Source organism: Chenopodium album, chromosome 7 (assembly GCF_948465745.1).
Source record: "Chenopodium album chromosome 7, dcCheAlbu1.1, whole genome shotgun sequence".
NCBI classification, from domain to species: Eukaryota; Viridiplantae; Streptophyta; class Magnoliopsida; order Caryophyllales; family Amaranthaceae; genus Chenopodium; species Chenopodium album.
The window spans coordinates 33,731,084-33,752,727 of NC_137840.1; positions in this window are offsets into that span (position 1 = coordinate 33,731,084).

Below are 21,644 nucleotides of genomic sequence, written 5' to 3' on the forward strand. Positions count from 1 at the left end.
AGCAAAAGAAATCAGAATTTTCAGCAAGACAGTAAGATTTTTCAAAAGAAAAATCGATATTCTCACAAAATCTAAGCAGTAGTACTCAGTTTTTTCGATAGGAAAATATGAATTTCAGCAAGGAAGAAAGCTTCTCAGACGATAATTCAAGATTTTGGCAAAGCAGTAAGATTTCTCAACAAGAGAAACCAGATTTTTCACCAAGTCAGTCAGAGTTTCAGCAAGAAAAGCGAAGTTTCCAGCGAAAATCAGAACTTTTTAGCAAGCAGGATAATCAAATGTTTCAAAAAACAACAAGATTTTCAAGAAGAAAAAGCTATATCCTTGCAAAATTTCAGCAGGAGTCGGCATTTCCAGCAGAAAAATGAGAATTTTAGAGAGGTTGTAGGCTTCTCAGAAAAAGAAATGAAATTTTTGCAAGGAAATAAAGTTCCTCAGCAAGAAGAATCTGATTTTTCAGCAAGTCAACCAGATTTTTTCAGTAGAAAAATTAAAAACTTCAGCAGGGAAATCGAAATTTTCAGCAAAAATCAGAATTTTTTCAGCGAGCAGGATATTCCGATGCTGTAGCAAGAAAGTAAGATTATCATCAAAGCAGTTCAGATTTTTCAGTAGAAAAATCAAAATCTCAGCAGAGCAAATTGGTGTCTCAGCCAGAAAGTTAAAATCTTCAATAAGCCAATTAGACTTTTCAGCAAAAGCTGAAGTTTTCAGCAATGTAGTCAGAGTTTTCCAAGTCCGCCAAGCCATCTAACTCAGCACTAGCAAGAAGAGAGTAATGCAACTCCAGGCTGCCGCGAATCATCAATCTCCTTTAAGTCTTAGAACCGCTGTAGCATCTCTAAGACTTAGGGGGCTGGATGCAAGGGAACAGCTCTACAGTGCTCCATCATTTGGGGGTTCTGTTATGTGGGATGAATCCCTCCGAGTCATATCACTAACAAATCCGGTTCCCACAACAAGCGATCCTGCCCCAAACACTGCTTCAGCTTCAAAAAAGAATAGCTTAAGCTATACAAAACTACTTCTTCCCTTAAAAGCTCCTTCAAAGAGGAGCTCATTGACTTCTCTATAATTTATTTGCACTAATGCTATTTTATGCCAAATATTTGTGTATAACAGATATAAAGGATTACTGGTGACATAGTGCCGAAAAGAGCACCAAGTCAAGTGACAATTGATATGGAACCCTATAGATCAAAGTGAGAAACATGATACCAATTCTTACTCATCAAAGTGGGGATCCAAAGAATTTCCAGCTCAATATGAGGCTAAAAATGAAGAAAGCGTCCAAGACTTGGTCTTAACCAAGTCCAGCATGAGCATGTCAAAATTCAGCCAAGACATGGTCTTAACCAGGTCATACTGAAAGCAGCAGCCAAGACCTGGTCTTAACCAGGTCCAGCTGAGAAATTGAAATCTACAACAACAAGCAGCAACAATTCCTCACTGTTCTTGCTTCTATAAAGGGGACGAAAAGAATATTCTAGAGCTGACAATAGTGTCGTGTCGTGTTGTGTCAATTCATACCTATGTTTAAAATTAACCCGATTTTCGTGTCTGGGTCATGTCCTGTTGTCATGTCTTGTTAGTTTCGTCAGGTCTAGTTCAAAGTTCGCTCCCTAAACTAAGTGCGAGCAGGAGGATAGCTGTTCGGTCACGCATCGCAGAGAATCAGTGAGGGGTACCAAGGATCTCTTAGGTACTTCTCTTTGACACTTTTGCAAGCAAAAAGGATAGAGTTGAATGGCACCAAGGCACTCTTGGTTCTGCTCCACTCGATTCCTCAGCATGTCAGCCAACAGGCTGAAGGAAGACCATTGCATAAGCCTCTACATAATTTAAGTCAGGAGCACAAGCGAAGGGTCACAACTAAAACAAGTTGAAGAAGACCATTGCACAAGCCCTTACATAAAATAAGTAAGGAGCATACGCAAAAAGTCACGGCCAAGACAAAATTCCTCGAAATTTTTCAGCTCGTAATTTTTTAGCATTCAGCGAGGAGTGATCAAAATTCCTCGCCTAAGTTCAGCTCGAAATTTTTCAGCATTCAGCGGGGAGTGATTAAAATTCCTCGCGTTAGTTTAGCTCAAAATTTTTCAACATTCAGCGGGGAGTGATCAAAATTCCTCGCCTAAGTTCAGCTCGCAATTTTTCAGCATTCAGCAGGGAGTGATCAAAATTCCTCGCCTAAGTTCAGCTCGTAATTTTTTAGCATTCAACGGGGAGTGATCAAAATTCCTCGCCTAAGTTCAGCTCGAAATTTTTCAGCATTCAGCGGGGAGTGATCGAAATTCCTCGCCTAAGTTCAGCTCGAAATTTTTCAGCATTCAGCGGGGAGTGATCAAAGTTCCTCGCCTAAGTTCAGCTCGTAATTTTTCAGCATTCAGCGAGGTGTGATCAAAATTCCTCACCTAAGTTCAGCTCGTAATTTTTCAGCATTCAGCAATGAGTGATCAAAATTCCTCGCCTAGATTCAGCTCGAAATTTTTCATTATTCAGCGGGGAGTGATCAAAATTCCTCGCCTAAGTTCAGCTCGAAATTTTTCTGCACTAAGCGGAGAGTGATCAAAATTCCTCGCCTAAGTTCAGCTCGTAATTTTTCAGCATTCAGCGGGGAGTTATCAAACTTCCTCGCCTAAGTTCAGCTCGAAATTTTTCAGCATTCAGCGGGGAGCGCTCAAGTTCGGCTCGTAATTTTTCAGCATTCAGCGGGGAGTGATCAAAATTCCTCGCCTAAAGTTTGGCTCGTAATTTTTCAGCATTCAGCGGGGAGTGATCAAAATTCCTCGCCTAAGTTCAGCTCGAAATTTTTCAGCATTCAGCGGGGAGAAATCAAAATTCCTCGCCTAAGCTCAGCTCGTAATTTTTCAGCGTGTAGCGAGGAGTAATCGAAATTCCTTGAAATTCTCAAACTTCAGCAAGAGTAATTGAAATTCCTTGCCCAAGCCCATAATTTCTCAAAATTCAGTGAAAGTAATCAAAGCTCCTTGATTTAGGCCGTAACTTCTCAGTTTTCAATGGGAGTAAAAGAAATTCCTCGCTTAAGCTCCTAATTACTGTTCTTTGCGTGATAAGCGACAACTTTATCATTTGGCAACACATCTCTCTAAGTCTTAGAACCGCGGAAGCACTCCTAAGACTTGGGGGGCTAGTTGTATGGGAGGACCTTGAGTAATTACCGATAAGGTTACAACCTCAAAAGAGCTGGCATGAGTAACCTCATACCACCACTTGGGGGGCTTGTTGTACGGGATAGCTCCTGCAGAGTTGTTCCTTCGCTTCCGGCCTCACTCAAGGGGTGAAGGACGACCAAGAGAGTTGGCATGAGTCACCTCATACCATCTCTAGGGGGCTAGTTGTATAGGGTAGTTCCTGCTGAACTATCTCCTGCTCTCATCCTCTCTAGGGATGACGCACCTCGAGTACCACTTTGAGCCCGTTGAGTCAGCCCGACCAGGGTAAGTCGGCTCCAAGCTCCCGACTCCCAGCCAGACCAAAGTGAGTCGGCTCCAGGCTCCCGGCTGCCAGCCCGACAGAGTAAGTCGGCCACAGGCTAAGCACTGAAATTAGGGTTATCATACACTAGAAATACCCCCACATATGCCACATAAAGGGGGTTGATTAATCTCTCTCTCTCTCTCTCTCTCTCTCTCTCTCTCTCTCTTTAACCATATTAAGCTTTATACTCTCCCAAAAGGCAAACACTTACTTAGCCATCGGAGGGGGGTTCCTCGAAACCACCCCCGAGGGCAGTTTACGTTCTCTCTCTCGTAGGTCCTCCAAATGGTGCCGACGGAGTTTCCCGAGGTCCCAGCAGGCAGCCCGAGATCCCAACAGGCAACCCGAGACTCCAGCAATGCAGTCAATGGTTCGGATATTCCCATCGGAGTACACCAGAAACAGGTATGATATAGGAGTTTGGCAGCTCACCCCCAACTCATGGGTGAATATTCTAAGCTACATAGCCGCCTGGGAGCTCTAGAACGTAGCTCCCAGCTTCTCTGCCTTCGCTCATATGCATTACTTAAGCAAGGCCCCAGGTGGTCACGGGGCATGGTACACTCTTTCCACCTTGCCCTATTATTTGATGAGTTTGGACAAGGTGTCCAAGTGGTCCGGGTGGAAGGACAAGTTTTTCTTAATCTCCTCACCAACCCTGAGACAAAACCGGACCCTACGCCGGTATAATAAAGAATCGGTTCTTCTTGGCAGGAAATGCCCTTTCCTAGCGCTCTCTACTAGGGCCCGGGAACAAATAATGGAGCCGGGTTTATTTGAAACCACTACTGAGCCCTTGGGGGACGGAACTCACATCATTGTTCCGAAAAACTGGATCCCCCACTCGGACTACTTTAAAGATGAATGTTTTTTGTCCGCCTGTGGGTTAAGCCCCATGTTTCCCAAGGGTAGATCCACTTGCATCCGACATTTCTGTAGTTTTTAGTTTGTACTTCAAACTTTTTTATTTTTTCTAACTTTTATTTTCTCCTTGCAGTCGACGCCTTGAAAATGGTTGACCCAGCCAAAACTCCGGCTAAGTCAGCAGAGCTACTGCGCAAGGAGAGCGCGCTCTCAAAGAGAGTAGCGGTTGAGGCTAAAGAGGCCAAGAAAGGCCAAGATCGTCAACATGCGGAACCAGTATGGAGATGAAATCGCCAAGGAGCAGACCCGACTGATGGAGGAAAACGAACGGGACAATGCAGCCTGTAAGAAGATAGCCTGGGGGCTCCTCTATCCGGATGTGGACTTTGAGGTCTACAAGCTTAGGTATGATTACGCCAGTGCGGTGTATGATGCCCAAGAGTTGGGAGAGGCAGCTCGCCTCGCTTCAAGGAATGGGCTACAGCGCTGGGATATGAAGTCTCAGATAATGAGGAGGAGCCGGTGGAGGACGAGCAAAATGAAGGCAGCCAGCCTCATGTGGCTGACGTCTAGTCAGAAGCCCTCCTAGCTGGTCAGAACGGGAGCAGCAGCTTCCCCCTCAGCCTTGAATCAGCCTCCCCAAATTCTGCGGCAGTATGCCATTTATTTTCTTTTCCGGCTTATAAGCCGAGTATGTTGTAATTTTACCAACTATGAAGTTGGGTTGACAATTATTTTCTTTTGTTTCTGCACCGGACGTGACTCCGATTAACAATTATTCTGGCCTTTGTGCCATTTTCAATATTTATATGAAGTATTCCGACTCAATCGGTTGTTTATACATGTTTGTGTTGAATTTTTTCAATTTTAATTTTGCGTATATGCTGCAATTCTTTAATATTTTGCCTAACTTATAAAAGCATGTGGTAATTTGCAATCCAGCTACTCTTGCCCCTGGACGACTATGTGGTTGGTTTTATTTCAAATTGATTGATTGGATTGAAAACACTTTATACTTGGAGAAGTATGAGGTGTTTTTAGGCCAATCAATCACAATGGTGATTGCCCTAAACCAAGTGCACAGCCGGCCATTAGAACGGGTGCTTCGAGCCTCTTACCCAGACGGTAATATTTCGTCTAGGATTATTGCATAACCATTACAAAAACTCTTTTGCCCCAATTGGGAGAGAGAGTGCAACATTGGAATAAATAATCTAAGTAAAAACTTCAATCGGTAATCGACTGATGCCTCAGGGCATCCGGTATTCGGAAACTTAATCGTTTTTTAGATTATTCTAGTCAGATGTCTATGAGTTGACCAATTTGGTTGATCAATCTTTACCGTCTGCATAGGTACGTAGGGCTGACAAAGAGTCTGCTCTTTGCGACGATTGCACCCGGAGGGGTGTCGCCAGACGCCATGTCCATGTTGGGACATACGCTTTTATTAAATAAGCAACCATCCGCCCATTGGCCTTTGGGCTTGTTTGAGACCGGTTGTATAGCCACTAAGCGTTTTTGTGCTTAGTTTTTTCAATCTGGCCATTGACCGCGTGTTATTATAACATTGAATTTACACTAAGTGTCGAGCATAGTTGGTTAAACAAATAGTCCGTCTGAGTATTACTCGGGCGGACAAGTAATTATAAAGATAACAAAACAATTTTGAAAACAAAGCCTAATTTCTCATTAATAGACTCTTTGTTTACAAAAATTTACAATTCTCAGAAGTAGTACCTTTTTAAGTTATCTACATTCCAAGTTCTAGGTAGGCGTCTGCCATCCGGTGTTTCAAGACGGTAGGTGTCATTCCTGACTTTTTCATGGATCCGGTAGGGGCCTTCCTAATTAGGGGTTAGCTTTCCAGACTCATTGGCCCTACCGGTGGCCTCCATTTTTCGTAACACAAAGTCGCCAACTTTCAAAGGTTGCTTGCATACTTTCTTGTTGTAGGCAATCGTCATTCTCAGATGGTATATCTCATGACGTAGGGCAGCATTGCCCCTCCGTTCTGGGAGGGAGTCCAATGCTAGCCGCATTGCCTCCCAATTTGCCTCTTAATCATAAAGCATGACTCTAAGAGTCGGCTCGTAATGTTCAATGGGCAAGACGGCTTCAGCAGCGTACACCATGAGAAATGGGGTTTTGTCGGTTGCCCCTTTGGCAATTGTCCGGATGGCCCATAAGACATGAATCAGCTCTTCTGCCCATAAGCCACCGACTCTTTCAATTTTCTTTTTATGCCATCTGAGATAAGCTTGTTGAAGGCTTCAACTTGGCCGTTTGCTTAGGGTTGGCTGACTGATGCAAAACAATGTGAGATTCCCTGATCTCTTAACCAAGTCTTAAGGTGACACGTTTCAAACTGAGGGCCATTATCAAACACCATAGACATAAGTGCCCCAAACTGGGTGATAATGTTCTTCCAAATGAAAGAGATGAAATCCTTTGTCTTGATGTTCTTGACCGGCTCAGCCTCTACCCATTTGGTGAAGTAATCCACAGCCACCAAAATATTACGCTTTCCTCCTGGTGCAGGCGTATAAGAACCTAATATATCCATGCCCCACTTAGCAAACGGGACTAGGGTGTGGATTGCCGTCAGATTAGTAGTCGGGCGGTGGATAAGCTTGCCAAACCTCTGGCATTTGTCACACCTCTTCACCAACTCTTTAGCGTATGCTTCAATTCAAGAGTAGGCCAAAACTAATGCCACCTGGCTCTAACGGCTAGGGACCAGCCGCATATATGAGAGGCGCAGTATCCCGCATGCAATTCTTCAAGAATTTCTTTACCCTTTTCTAGGGTAACACACTTCAATAGAGGTTCAAAGAAACCCGCCTTGAAGAGCTCTCCATTTCTCATCTCGAAGCTTGCTGCTCGCTTCTTCATGACGGCTGCCTCTTGTGGTGAATCAAGAAGCGTGTCGTCTGTTAAATATGCCCGGATGCCATCCATCTAGGTAGAGATTCGGTCCAGGATTCCAATGGGCTCTTCATATATACTTCTTTTTTCCAGAACTTCACAAAAGACTGACCGAAGCGTATCACAACAGGCGGAAGATGCTACTTTGGACAATGCATCCGCTTGGTTGTTATCTGACCTAGGCACTTGACTCATACGGAATTCATCAAGTGCCTCGGCCTCTTCTTTGACTGTCTGAAGATACTTGATCATAGCCGGATGAGTTGCCTCATATTTTCCCTCATACTAGCTTACGACCAACTGCGAATCAGAGTAGGCGTTATTTTTTGTTGCCCCTGCTGCCTTACACATGCAAATTTTGGCTAGCAGGGCTTCATATTCCGCCTCGTTATTTGAGGCTTAAAACTTAAATCGCGGTGCATATTCAAATCTGTCCCCCTCAGGGAACTCATATATAATTCCTGCACCGCAGCCGTTCTTCGTTGAGCTCCCGTTTACATACATTTTCCAAACCTGATCAATGTTATCCGAAGGAATCGATCGTGTCATTTCAACAATGAAGTCGACAAACGCCTGACCCTTCACTGCCTTTTTGGGTTCAAAAGTGATTTCAAGGCTTTGCATTTCAATAGCCCATTTCAGCATTCTGTCGGATGACTACAAGGTAGACATTGGCTGCTTGAGAGGCTGATCGGTGTAAATTACAACCAGATCTGCCATAAAGTACGACTTCAATTTCTTGAATGCCATGTATAGAGCAAGGCTAAATTTTTCAACCATGGGGTACCGAAGTTTAACTTTTTTTAGCAAATAACTAATAAAATAGACCGGGAGCCGGATGTCGTCTCTCTCAGCAAGGAGAACAGCACTAAGGGCATGGTCCGAGACGGCTAGGTACATGTATAACGTCTCTTTGGGCAGAGGGCTAACAAGTCTTGGCAAAGAGTGCAAATGCTCTTTCAGCAAGGAGAACAACACTAAGGGCATGGTCCGAGACGGCTAGGTACATGTATAACGTCTCTTTGGGCAGAGGGCTAACAAGCCTTGGCAAAGAGTGCAAATTCTCTTTTAGCTTTTGAAAGGCCGCCTCAGCATCATCCCCCCATTCAAATCTGGTCTTCTTCCTGATTGCTTGGAAGAAGTAAAGACATTTGTCACCTGACCAGCTGAGGAACCTCTCTAGTGCCGCTAGGCAACCGGTTAGTCTCTTTACTTACTTGACGGTGCGGAGTGACTTTATGTCAATTACCGCCTGTATCTTCTTAGGGTTAGCCTCTATCCCCCTTTGATCAATCAGGAATCCGAGAAACTTCCCAAACTCAACACCAAAGACGCATTTATTAGGGTTTAATATGACCTTATGTCGCCTGAGTGTGGTGAAGATTTCTCGAAGATCAGCAAGGTGATCCGCCTACTGCTTGGATTTGACTATCATGTCACCAATGTAAGCCTCCACATTCCTCCCAATTTGATTAATGAAGACCGTATTAATCATCCGTTGGAATGTAGCCGGCGCATTTTTCAAGCAAAACGGCATCACAGTGTAACAAAATAACCCCTGATCAGTGACGAAGGCCGTCTTCTCTTGATATTTTTTCCACAGGGATATCTGATGGAAGCCGAATTAGGCATCCATAAAACTCATCAAGGCATGACCAGCTGTTGAATCGACCAGACTGTCAATCTTTGGAAGCGGATAATTGTCTTTGGGACATGCCTTGTTGAGGTCTGTGTAATCAACACACATACGCCAAATACCATTCGACTTCTTTACAAGCACTACATTCGCCACCCAGTCGGGAAAATTGCATGGCCGAATGAATCCGGCATCCAGCAGCTTTTTTACTCCGGCAGCTACCGCTTGACTTCTTTCTTCGCCGTGATTTCTTTGTTGGGGCTTGGTAAGTCCAACTTATCTCGGAAACGACCCCGACCCAAAGAACCACTCGCAATTAATAAAACCATAAAGCATAATAAATAAACATAAAAGGATAAAATCAGAATTTACCTTTAACGCGTGTTTCGCCCGACCTAATTGGCTCTTACTTGAAAGCTTTAGCTCCGAAAATACCGAGTCTCCAACGGTATCCACCCACAAAGGACGAACACCGACTTTTTAGGTCCGCTACCTTGGAGTTAGCAAGGTCCGACCAAAACCCGAGTGGTTAAATGAGTTCAAAGGTTTTCACAATAGTGATGCATTTTTCAACTCTCACTCAAGTGATTTTCCCAATACCCCAACTTGGGTATATATAGGGAAAACAAGAGAGTGAAAAAGCTCTCCCATCAATGTGGGAGATTTTGATTTTTCTATTTTAATTCAAAGCTAAAATAAAATAAATAATCAAACTAGTGGCAAGTTCATGAGAGAGATTAGGTGAGGACCATTTGGAGGCAGGGGGACCAAACTTGCTCCCCACTCCCTCTCCAAAAACCGGCCAACTCAAACCTCAAGCTTCCTCTTACAATGCGCCACATGGCACCACACTTGGGCACTAAGGCACCCAAGGTGGGCTGCCATGTGCGGCTGCCAGCAGGCCCAACACAAGCGTGCGGACTGCTAGGCGCTGCTGGCCAGCAAGCCCACACGGCTTGTGCGGGCTACTCATGCACTCGGCCAGCAAGCCGCGCATCAAGGATGCGGGCTGCTGTTGAGTGCCGATGCTCCTTGCGCGCGTTGGCTAGCGCTGCTAGCATGCGATGCTAGCATTGGTGCGCTAGCACGCACCAACCAACCTAGGCTTGGCTTGGTGCGTATGCTAGCCACCATGCTATACCAAATGCCCCTAACACTCGGTTTGCTCGGGGCATTCCGATGCTATGGGTATTTTAGTCTTGTTGATTTATTATTTTCGTGTCTCGTATTTTATTATTTTGACTCGACTTCCGACACTCGGTTTCGACGCTCTAAGCTCGAATTTCCAACATCTAAATATTTAATACTCAGGCGATGAATTAATTTCTTCTGAATAAATTCGTTGAGTCGGTTCGTATATTATCTAGGGTGTGACCCGAAGGGTTCAGTCAAGATTAAGCTGTAATATTAATTATACATTAATATTACTGATTGGAAGCGGCCTCTACCTAGGCATTCCGATCACTTGACCTTGCTGAATATATTAGCTTTCTAATAATTCTAAACCCGCTATCAGAATAATACATTTGTTCGAAGGACACCATTCCTTTAAATCTCCCACTTGTTCTTCTTAACAAGTGAGCATTTAGTGGTATCGCTTTTTTCCTATGTCTCTTCATGTCTTCTTCATGAACTATAAGGTAAGATTATTTCGTCATACTTATTACGTCCAGAAGTGTTTCTCGATTCCAAGTCCGACTGTCAATAAACAGATAATTTCTAAAATCCATCCGAGCACGGCCACGCATTTTTACAATCTCGCTCTACGAGAGGCCTTGTATACAACAAAGACATCTTCCCTATTTTAGTAAGGGGACATTCCCAGTCTTGTAATGTAGCTCCTCTTACTTAGAGGACTTAGCCGCCCGAGTGTTGCTGTTATAATCCCCTATTACGGCAGACGTTTGACAACATTAAAACGGACTAGTACTCAAACAAGAGAACTCACAGTACTCATGGTCAAGGAAATAGGTTCCGATAGCCATAATGAGAAGTATACTTTATGACGATTTTTAATCTCTTAAAGTATTCTCAGAGGTCGATCCAGTATGGTTCTAAACCAAAACCTGTGCAAATGATTTATGACAATCATGTACTCGTAGCACAAGAAACAGTGCTATAAATCAAACTACACACTAATCTCAATTGGTCATTAATCGTCCATTGTTTAAATGACCTCGATTAGGGACAATTTTCGATTATAATATTCAATGTTCACTTAATAGGTGTTTCTTTATCAAGACAGGTCTTGATACCCTATTTCGAATATTCCAAGAATCGAATGGACTCGTTATTTAATCCTAAACCACAATTAAATAGCAAACGTATTAATAAAATATTGAATGAAATTTATATTACTCCAAAACTTGAATGATTTTTCTTAGTGTCTTACATCAAATGTTCAAAATTTTAACTAAGACACTTAACAGTGAAATCAAAGTCAGTCTTGTTTTGGGTACTTTTGTCCCTCGGGAGAGTTAAAACACAAAGACTGGTCTGGTGCGGCCTGTACCTGCAAAACAAACGGAGACATTGGTTGGGTGGTGCTCCGCCTCCGACAAACAAGTTAGTAACCTAAAGGGGGAGAAAAAGGTGCGGAAATCTAGGTGGGTATCTAAATTTTTCAGCATTCAGCGAGGAGTGATCAAAATTCCTCACCTAGATTCAGCTCGAAATTTTTCATTATTCAGCGGGGAGTGATCAAAATTCCTCGCCTAAGTTCAGCTCGAAATTTTTCAGCATTAAGCGGGGAGTGATCAAAATTCCTCGCCTAAGTTCAGCTCGTAATTTTTCAGCATTCAGCGGGGAGTTATCAAAATTCCTCGCCTAAGTTCAGCTCAAAATTTTTTAGCATTCAGCGGGGAGGGTTAAAAATTTCTCGCTCAAGTTCGGCTCGTAATTTTTCAGCATTTAGCGGGGAGTGATCGAAATTCCTCGCCTAAAGTTCGCCTCGTAATTTTTCAGCATTCAGCGGGGAGTGATCAAAATTCCTCGCCTAAGTTCAGCTCGAAATTTTTCAGCATTCAGCGGGGAGAAATCAAAATTCCTCGCCTAAGCTCAGCTCGTAATTTTTCAGCGTGTAGCGAGGAGTAATCGAAATTCCTTGAAATTCTCAAACTTCAGCAAGAGTGATTGAAATTCCTTGCCCAAGCCCATAATTTCTCAAAATTCAGTGAAAGTAATCAAAGCTCCTTGATTTAGGCCGTAACTTCTCAGTTTTCAATGGGAGTAAAAGAAATTCCTCGCTTAAGCTCCTAATTACTGTTCTTTGCGTGATAAGCGACAACTTTATCATTTGGCAACACATCTCTCTAAGTCTTAGAACCGCGGAAGCACTCCTAAGACTTGGGGGGCTAGTTGTATGGGAGGACCTTGAGTAATTACCGATAAGGTTACAACCTCAAAAGAGCTGGCATGAGTAACCTCATACCACCACTTGGGGGGCTTGTTGTACGAAATAGCTCCTACGGAGTTGTTCCTTCGCTTCCGGCCTCACTCAAGGGGTGAAGGACGACCAAGAGAGTTGGCATGAGTCACCTCATACCATCTCTAAGGGGCTAGTTGTATAGGGTAGTTCCTGCTGAACTATCTCCCGCTCTCATCCCCTCTAGGGATGACGCACCTCGAGTACCATTTTGAGCCCGTTGAGTCTACTCTGGGATCCCGGCTGCCAGCCCGACCAGGGAAAGTCGGCTTCAGGCTCCTGGCTCCCAACCGCCAGCCCGACCAAAGTGAGTCGGCTCCAGGCTCCCGGCTGCCAGCCCGACAGAGTAAGTCGGCCACAGGCTAAGCACTGAAATTAGGGTTATCATACACTATAAATACCCCCACATATGCCACATAAAGGGGGTTGATTAATCTCTCTCTCTCTCTTTCTCTCTCTCTTTAACCATATTAAGCTTTATACTCTCCCAAAAGGCAAACACTTACTTAGCCATCGGAGGGGGGTTCCTCGAAACCACCCCCGAGGGCAGTTTACGTTCTTTCTCTTGAAGGTCCTCCAGTGGTGCTGACGGAGTTTCCCGAGGTCCCAGCAGGCAGCCCAAGACCCCAACAGGCAACCGGAGACTCCAGTAGTGCATTCAGTGGTTCGGATATTCCCATCGGAGTACACCAGAAACAGGTATGATCTAGGAGTTTGGCATCTCACCCCCAACTCATGGGTGAATATTCTAAGCTACATAGCCGCCTGTGAGCTCTAGAACGTAGCTCCCAGCTTCTCTGCCTTCGCTCATATGCATTACTTAAGCAAGGCCCCAGGTGGTCACGGGGCATGGTACACTCTTTCTACCTTGCCCTATTATTTGATGAGTTTGGACAAGGTGTCCTAGTGGTCCGAGTAGAAGGATAAGTTTTTCTTAATCTCCTCACCAGACACAATCGGACCCTACGCCGGTATAATAAAGAATCGGTTATTCTTGGCAGGAAATGCCCTCTCCTGGCGCTCTCTACTAGGGCCCGGGAACAAATAATGGAGTCGGGTTTCTTTGAAACCACTACTGAGCCCTTGGGGGATGGGACTCACATCATTGTTCCGAAAAGCTGGATCCCCCACCTGGACTACTTTAAAGATGAATTCTTTTTGTCCGACTGTGGGTTAAGCCCCATGTTTCCCAAGGGTAGATCCACTTGCATCCGACATTTCTGTAGTTTTTAGTTTGTACTTCAAACTTTTTGATTTTTTCTAACTTTTATTTTCTCCTTGCAGTCGACGCCTTGAAAATGGTTGACCCAACCAAAACTCCGGCTAAGTCAGCAGCGTTATTGCGCAAGGAGAGCGCACTCTCAAAGAGAGCAGCCGTTGAGGCCAAGAAAGGCGGGATAAGACCGCCTGACTTAAGTTTTTTCTTTACACTTCTTGCAAAGGTTTTTGCCGGCTGGTAACATTTAACTCTTAATTTGCAGGATACTGATTAACGCGTTCCACGCTCCATCTCTAAGCTTTTCAAAAGGCAAGGGGAGGATCTAGAAAAGACTCCGGCTGCCAAGACTAGTGCCAACCCGGATCGTCCCACGACCGGAGGAAAATCTCCTTCTGCCATGAAAATTATGAGTGAAAGCTAAGAACGCTCGCAGAAGAATGCGACGGCTCTACGACATCAAAGGGTGGCCAACCACCTAATGTTGCAGCCGGTGCGGCAACAACTGGGGAGGAGGAGACTCCTAAGCCCCATCCGGAGACCCAAGGTAAGGACCAGATTGGAATACCTTGGCCACTTGACTTCATGAGAGTCAAGACTAAGGTAGACCCCTCAGGGGGTTCAGTCAACAGCCGACAACGAATGAATGCCAACTATGCTGCATCCTTCTCACTAAGTACTTCTACTTCTTTTGGTGCAGATCTTACATCCGACGAGCCGGATCTTGTTGGGTTTGCCAAACGGATGGTGAGGACCCTCACCCGGTCAGAGAAAAATTCCATACCTGATCTGCAGGTGGCTTCGACCGGATAATGGGCCAACTAGCTTAGGTAAAAGAATCTTCAACTAAATTCTGATATTTTTTCTTCATTTTTTACTAAGTACTTCATAATCTGGCTGCCCTTTTCTCAAGTAATGCTAAGGGTGGATGGGCTCTGAGGCCCTTTCAGGCGTAAGCAAGAAGAGGTAAATGACGTCAAACGAAGGGCCCTTAAAAACCTCAACTCTGCTGAATATGCTAATTATACGTGTGATTTAGAGATTAAAGCAGTAGAGTTGAAACAGGAGGAGCTGATATGGAGCTTGACGGCTGCGAATGATGAAGCTACCAGCCGGGCTAATGACCTTGATAAAAAACTGAAGGATGCTAAGGCTAAACTCAAGGCATTAGAAGACGTTGACAAGGAGAACACAAAGCTCCGGGCAGACGTCGCCCGACTAAGTGTGGAGATCGTCAACATGCGGAACCAGCATGGAGATGAAATCGCCAAGGAGCAAACCTGGCTGTTGGAGGAAAACGAGCGGGAAAATGCAGCCCGTTAGAAGATAGCCTGGGGGCTTCTCTATCCGGATGTGGACTTTGAGGTCTACAAGCTTAGGTATGATTACGCCACTGCGGTGTATGATGCCCAAGTGTTGGGAGAGGTAGCTCCGCCTCGATTCAAGGAATGGGTTGCAGCGCTGGGATATGAAGTCTCAGATAATGAGGAGGAACCGGTGGAGGACGAGCAAAATGAAGGCAGCCAGCCTCATGTGGCTGACGACCAGTCAGAAGCCCTCCCAGCTGGTCAGAACCAGCCGGAGCAGCAGCTTCCCCCTCAGCCTTGAATCAGCGTCCCCAAATTTTGCGGCAGTATGCCATTTATTTTCTTTTTCGGCTTATAAGCCGAGTATGTTGTAATTTTACCAACTATGAAGTTGGGTTGACAATTATTTTCTTTTGTTTCTGCACCGGACGTGACTCTGATTAACAATTATTCTGGCCTTTGTGCCATTTTCAATATTTATATGAAGTATTCCGACTCAATCGGTTGTTTATACATGTTTGTGTTTAAATTTTTTCAATTTTAAGTTTGCGTATATACTGCAATTCTTTAATATTTTGCCTAACTTATAATTTGCAATCCAGCTACTCTTGCCCCTGGACGGCTATGTATTTGGTTTTATTTCAAATCGATTGATTGGCTTGAAAACACTTTATACTTGGAGAAGTATGAGGTGTTTTTAGGCCAATCAATCACAATGGTGATTGCCCTAAACCAAGTGCACAGCCGACCATTAGAACGGGTGCTTCGAGCCTCTTACCCAGACGGTAATATTCCGTCTAGGATTATTGCATAGCCATTACAAAAACTCTTTTGCCCCAATTGGGAGAGAGAGTACAACTTTGGAATAAATAAACTAAGTAAAAACTTCAGTCGGTAATCGACTGATGCCTCAGGGCATCCGGTATTCGGAAACTTAATCGTTTTTTTAGATTATTCTAGTTAGATGTCTATGAGTTGACCAATTTGGTCGTTCAATCTTTGCCGTCTGCATAGGTACGTAGGGCTGACAAAGAGTCTGCTCTTTGCGACGATTGCACCCGGAGGGGTGTCATCGGACGCCATTGTCCATGTTGGGACAGACGGTTTTATTAAATTCACAGGGCAGGAGGTAAATGGCCGCATGGGGGAAGGAGACAAATGACCGCCTGACTATTCACAAGGCAGGAGGCAAATGGCCGCCTGACTATTCACAGGGCAGGAGGCAAATGGCCGCCTTACTATTATCAGGCAGGAGGAAAATGGCCGCCTGGGGGGCAGGAGGCAAATGGTCGCCTGACTCTTCATATGGAAGGGGGCAAATGCCGCTTGGGGGCAGGAGGCAAATGGCAGCCTGACTATTCACAAGGCAGGAGGCAAATGGCCGCCTGACTCTTCACAGGGCAGGAGGCAAATGGCCGCCTGGGGGCAGGAGGCAAATGGCCGCCTGAGTATTCACAGGGCAGGAGACAAATGGCCGCCTGGGGGCAGGAGGCAAATGGCCGCCTGACTATTCACAGGGCAGGAGGCAAATGGCCGCCTGACTATTCACAGGGCAGGAGGCAAATGGCCGCCTGACTCTTCACAAGGCCGAAGGCAAATGGCCGCCTTACTATTCACAGGGCAGGAGGCAAATGGCCGCCTGACTATTCACAGGGGTGGAGGCAAATGGCCGCCTGGGGTGTTTGTAATCCAATTATACTTTCAATGTCTTTCTACCCCATTGGGAGGACTTGTATAATTTCGGAAGGTAATCTAGGTTAGAACTTTGGTCGATCACCGGCTGATGTCTTTTGGATATCCGGTGTTCCGAAAACTTAGTCGTTCTTTAGACTGTTTTGGTCAGACGGCTATGAGTTGACCAATTTGGTCGTTCAATCTTTGCCGTCTGCATAGGTACGTAGAGCAAGCAAGTAGGCTGCTCTCTGCGACGATTGCACCCGGAGGGGTGTCGTCGGACGCCATTGTCCATGTTGGGACAGACGATTTTATGAAAAAAGTAACCATCCGGCCATTGGCCTCTAGTCTAGGTTGAGACCAGCTGTGTAGCCACTAAGCGGTTTTGTGCCTAATTTAGTTATCTGGCCATTGGCCGCATGTCACTCAGACGTTGAAATCGCTACTAAGTTTCAAACTTAGTTTATTATCCGGCCATTGGCTTCACGTCACTTGGACGTTAGTTTAGCTACTAAGTTTCAAACTTAGTTTATTATCAGGCCATTGGCCTCACGTCACTTGGATGTTAATTTAGTAGCTACTAAGTTTTTAACTTAGTTTATTTTAATGGATCAACATTATTTAGAGGAGAGTAAGTCAATTTTTACCTCAAATATTCAATGCTTGATGCTTAACCCATGTAATTGGGTAGCTTAGCCCTTGAAGAACCTTGGAAGACCGGCTGCCGAGCTTAACCAAATGCGAAAGGGTGCTCGACACTTATGTCGCCCGACCATTATACTCCCAAAGAGTCGATCTCCATTGTTGCTTTCAACATCATCATTTTCCGACTCGGAGGAGCTTAAGCTTAATCATAAGATAGCATGGGCTTTGATATGATGCCGCCTGGCTGGTGACATGCAGCTTGAGACCAAGAACTCAAGTTCACTATTTTTTTTTTTTTTTTGAATCATAATAATGATTTCCAAATTTGCAAGGTAGTGAGGCTCAAGGCTAAAGCAGCTCACATTATTGAAGATAATACAACCGATTTTTGAGGAACGACTCACTATCTTGCTCTTCTTCAAATTTTTGGATAAAAATATGACCATATACAGCTCTTCAGCTGGCTTTTGAGGATGAACAAAGCAGCCCCTACAACACATACAGTCGGCCTTGATTGAGGAACAAAGAAGCCATTGCAGCCGGCTTTGAGCTTGACCAAAGCAGCCATGGCAGCCGGCTTAATCAAGGCAAGAAACAGCCCCACAACCGGGCTTAATCAAGGCACGCAACAGCCCTTATGGCTAGGTTAGTTCATAAACAAAGGTGCCCTGCCGCCGGACTTAATTGATGAGAAAAGATGCCCTGCAGCTGGACTTAATTGGAGAGCCAAGCTGCTCCTACAGCCGGGATTAGTCAATGAGCATGGGTGCCTATACAACCGGGGTAATTTGTTGAACATGGATGCCCATACATCCGACTTTTGTGACGTGCAAAGCTGCCACTGCAGCCGGGGTAAATTGCAGAGACAATGTTAGTTAATTTTTTAATCAAAATAGGGGAAAGTGTTGATGAACAAAGCATCCCCTGTCATCGACCTCGAAGAATCAAAGATACCGCCGATCCAAATTGGTTACAATGCTACAGCCGGGTTGACTTAGAGATGAAGCTTGAACCGTCTGGCCCTTACTCAGCTTGATTGCCGCTTGACCAAGCTTTCAATCGAGCTCTCTTGCTAGCTCACTTCTCTTGATCCTTTTTTAGGTTGAACAAAGCAACCATGCCGCCTGACTAGTTGGACATTCCAACTTTTCGACGGATAATCGGCAATGAGTAATTGACTTATTAATGCAAGAACAAGTAGTGCCGCTTGCTGCCTCTTTGAGTATGAACCAAGCAGCCCCTAGAGCTGGCTTTGATTAATGAATAGAGCAGTCCTACAGTCGGCTTTTGTGACGAGCAAAGCTGTCACTACAGCTGGGGTATATTGGAGGGACAAGCTGCTCATACAACCGGAATTAATTGGTGACCATTTGGACCATGGCAGCCGCTTAACCGAGGCAGGAAATAACCCCTTCAGTCGGCTAAATTGACGAGCAATGCTGCCCCATGCCGCCTGCATTGGAGTTGGCTTGGGCTGTGGTTGAGGGACGCTTGTTGTAAGAAGTAGCAGACATCGAGAAGCTTGCCGACGCCTATGTAATACATACAAGCTAGCTAGTAATACTGTCCATCATATTGCAAGCAATCTATGGCTTGACTTGTATATACATAGCCGGTTTTACAAGCGGCTTAAATGATCATTCTTCGATTCCACTTATACTTAAACAAAAATGGCTCGATTTTGCTTGTTGGCTATGCTTGCCGCCTGTATGCAAGCTTCCGGCATGATACTTCATATTTTCATATTTAATCAAAATAATGATGATTATTGGCTTGAACAAACCTCAAACGGCCACCCAACTCACGCACAAACTCTTAAACGTTGGTCGACTTTGATGACCATCTCATGAGAACTCAGCAATAAGTTCTCCGCATGATACAACAACACCATGGCCGGATGCTTTCATCTCCACATCTCGACCTCTTGGTTTTTAAGAACCGACCATTTGATACAGCAATAATTATCAAATCTTTTTTTTTTTTTTAACAAAATAAAAATAAATCATAATAATGATATTTCATGATAAATATTATCATGAACAAGTGAACAACACTCAAGTGGCCTTTCGAACAGGTAGTTTGTCCAGCCATATTCACATTAGCTCTCGACATGGTACTTGGTACCATAGTCGGATGTATGCCTTGCTCAATCGTGCCGGCTTTCAAGCTAAGATTCAGTCACCAAAAATGCCGCTTGAGTAAAACAGCCCCTACAGCCGGCTTTGAGGGTGAACAAAGCAACTCCTGTTTTGGGTGTTTTTGTCCCTCGGGAGAGTTACAACACGAAGACTGATCCGGGATGAGCTGAACCTGCAAAACAAACGGAGACACCTGTTGGGTGGTGCTCCGCCTCCGACGCACAAGTTAATAACTTGAAACGGAATAAAGAGAACGGAAATTTAGGTGGGTATCTGCTCGGATTCCAAGCTCAGGTGTTTCTCTGATGTAAGAGAATGCAGTTGTAATAAATGGTAAAAAACGTGCCCTCAAAATGAGGGACATCTCCCTATTTATAGGGTCATTGGGAATTGCCCCTGATTAGGTCACTGAACCCTAATCATTGGTGGGTTGCGCCGTATTCCGGCTTTCTCGGGATTTGGGCCTAAAGGCCGCCTTTTCCCCTTTATCTCTGGAATGACACGTGTCATACAGGGATTAGTCCATTTTGGACCAATCTGAGGCTAACACGTGTCACCCTCTGATTGGGCCACGTGGCAGGGTAAAAATACCCTAAACATTTGCCCCTCACAGATGTGACGTGGCATGCCACGTGGCATCTGTGACACATGCCACTCTCCGGTTGGCGGTAATTTTATAGTTACACAGTAACCGTTCACCTTCCAGGTAAATTACGAAAATGCCCCCGTATTTACCCCTTATATATAGCCGTTTTACCCTCATAATTTTGTACGTTTTACAAAAATTTTCTAGAGAGGAAAACTTTGAGAGAGCAGAAGTCATCCGCTTGAGTCAGGCGCCAGCAAGAAACTTTTGTTCTTCCGCAACCCAGCCGGACCCGCCCTCCTTCAGATACCACATACAAAGGTACCGTCTCTGTCTCTCTCAGCTCTTTTCTTTTTTCACCGCCTGTACATATTTCTTGCAATAAATGGATGCATCACCAACACACACGGCACAACCTAGGTTAGAGTCCAGCCGGTCACCGAGGACGGCTGAGTCTAGGACTGGGAGTGCCGGCTCGGGGTGTTGGGACCACCCTTTGCCATGGATTCCGACTAGTTATGTGTCTGTGCAGGACACCATGGCTCGAACAATGCAGACGGCCAATGATCCAAATTACAGAGGCGAAGGCTCAGGCGGTCAAACGCCTGAGGGAGACACGTCTGGTCAGGGAGATCAGACGACTCTAGAGAGATCCCCTCCGCACGCCCCTTCAACCCCCGCTGACTCTTTCCTAGAGGAGTGTGACCAAGGCGGCGACGATGCCGCCTCTGCCCCCATGGACCAAAGTGAGGGGGAGACGGAGAGTGATAGCTCCGCCTCTACCTCCGAGAGCATCGATGATTTGCCCCCTCTTCCGGATAGCGAGGTGGAAGAAAGGAAAAAGTGGAGTGAGAAGGACGATCCCTTCAGCATCCACGTCTCCTCCAAGGACCGGATCCAGATGGGGGAGAACTTAGAGAATTTTAAGAAAATGCACCCGCTAGGAGACGGGTATAAGATCCGGGTGCCGCCTGAACTTGACACCATCGTCTGGGGGGATGATCAACAGAACGCCAACAGTTATTTTAGCTGCTACGAGGCGGCGTTCAAAGCCGGCCTTCGCTTCCCCCTTCACCAGGCGGTGAAGGCAATTTTGAGGGGCTACGGTCTGGGGATCTGGCAACTTACCCCCAACTCCTGGACCAACATTATGGGGTATGTTGCCGCCTGCGAGTTCCAAGGGCTTAACCCCGGCTGGGAGGCTTTTGCAAGCATGCATTACCTCAGTAGGAGCCCAGGCGGCTGGAGAGCGTGGTATACTCTAACCACACAGCCACAATATATGATGACCTTGGACAAGGTCTCCAAGTTCGATGGCTGGAAGCACAAGTTCTACCTGATGTCAGCCCCAACCAGACGGGAGAATTATGAATTCCGTCTGTACAATAAGAAGCCTGACTTGTTAGGCAGGAAGTGCGCTCTTCCCCGAATCCCAGAGAAAGACTTTGACAAAATAATTGAGGTAAACTTTTTCGGCCTCACAGACGAAACTCTGTCAACCGGGGAAACAATAAAAGTTCCTAAGAACTGGATTCCCAAGAGCGCCTGGTTCAGGGATGAATGTTTCCTAGCCGCCTGTGGGCTAGGGCACATGTTTAATAAACGTACGCACCTGAGTTCATACCGTCTGTAGTACTTTTCTATCGGTATTGATTTATGATGACTAATTTCTTTCTTTTTGCAGAAGAAGCATTGAACATGCTGCAGAAGGAGAAAACTCCCAAGCGG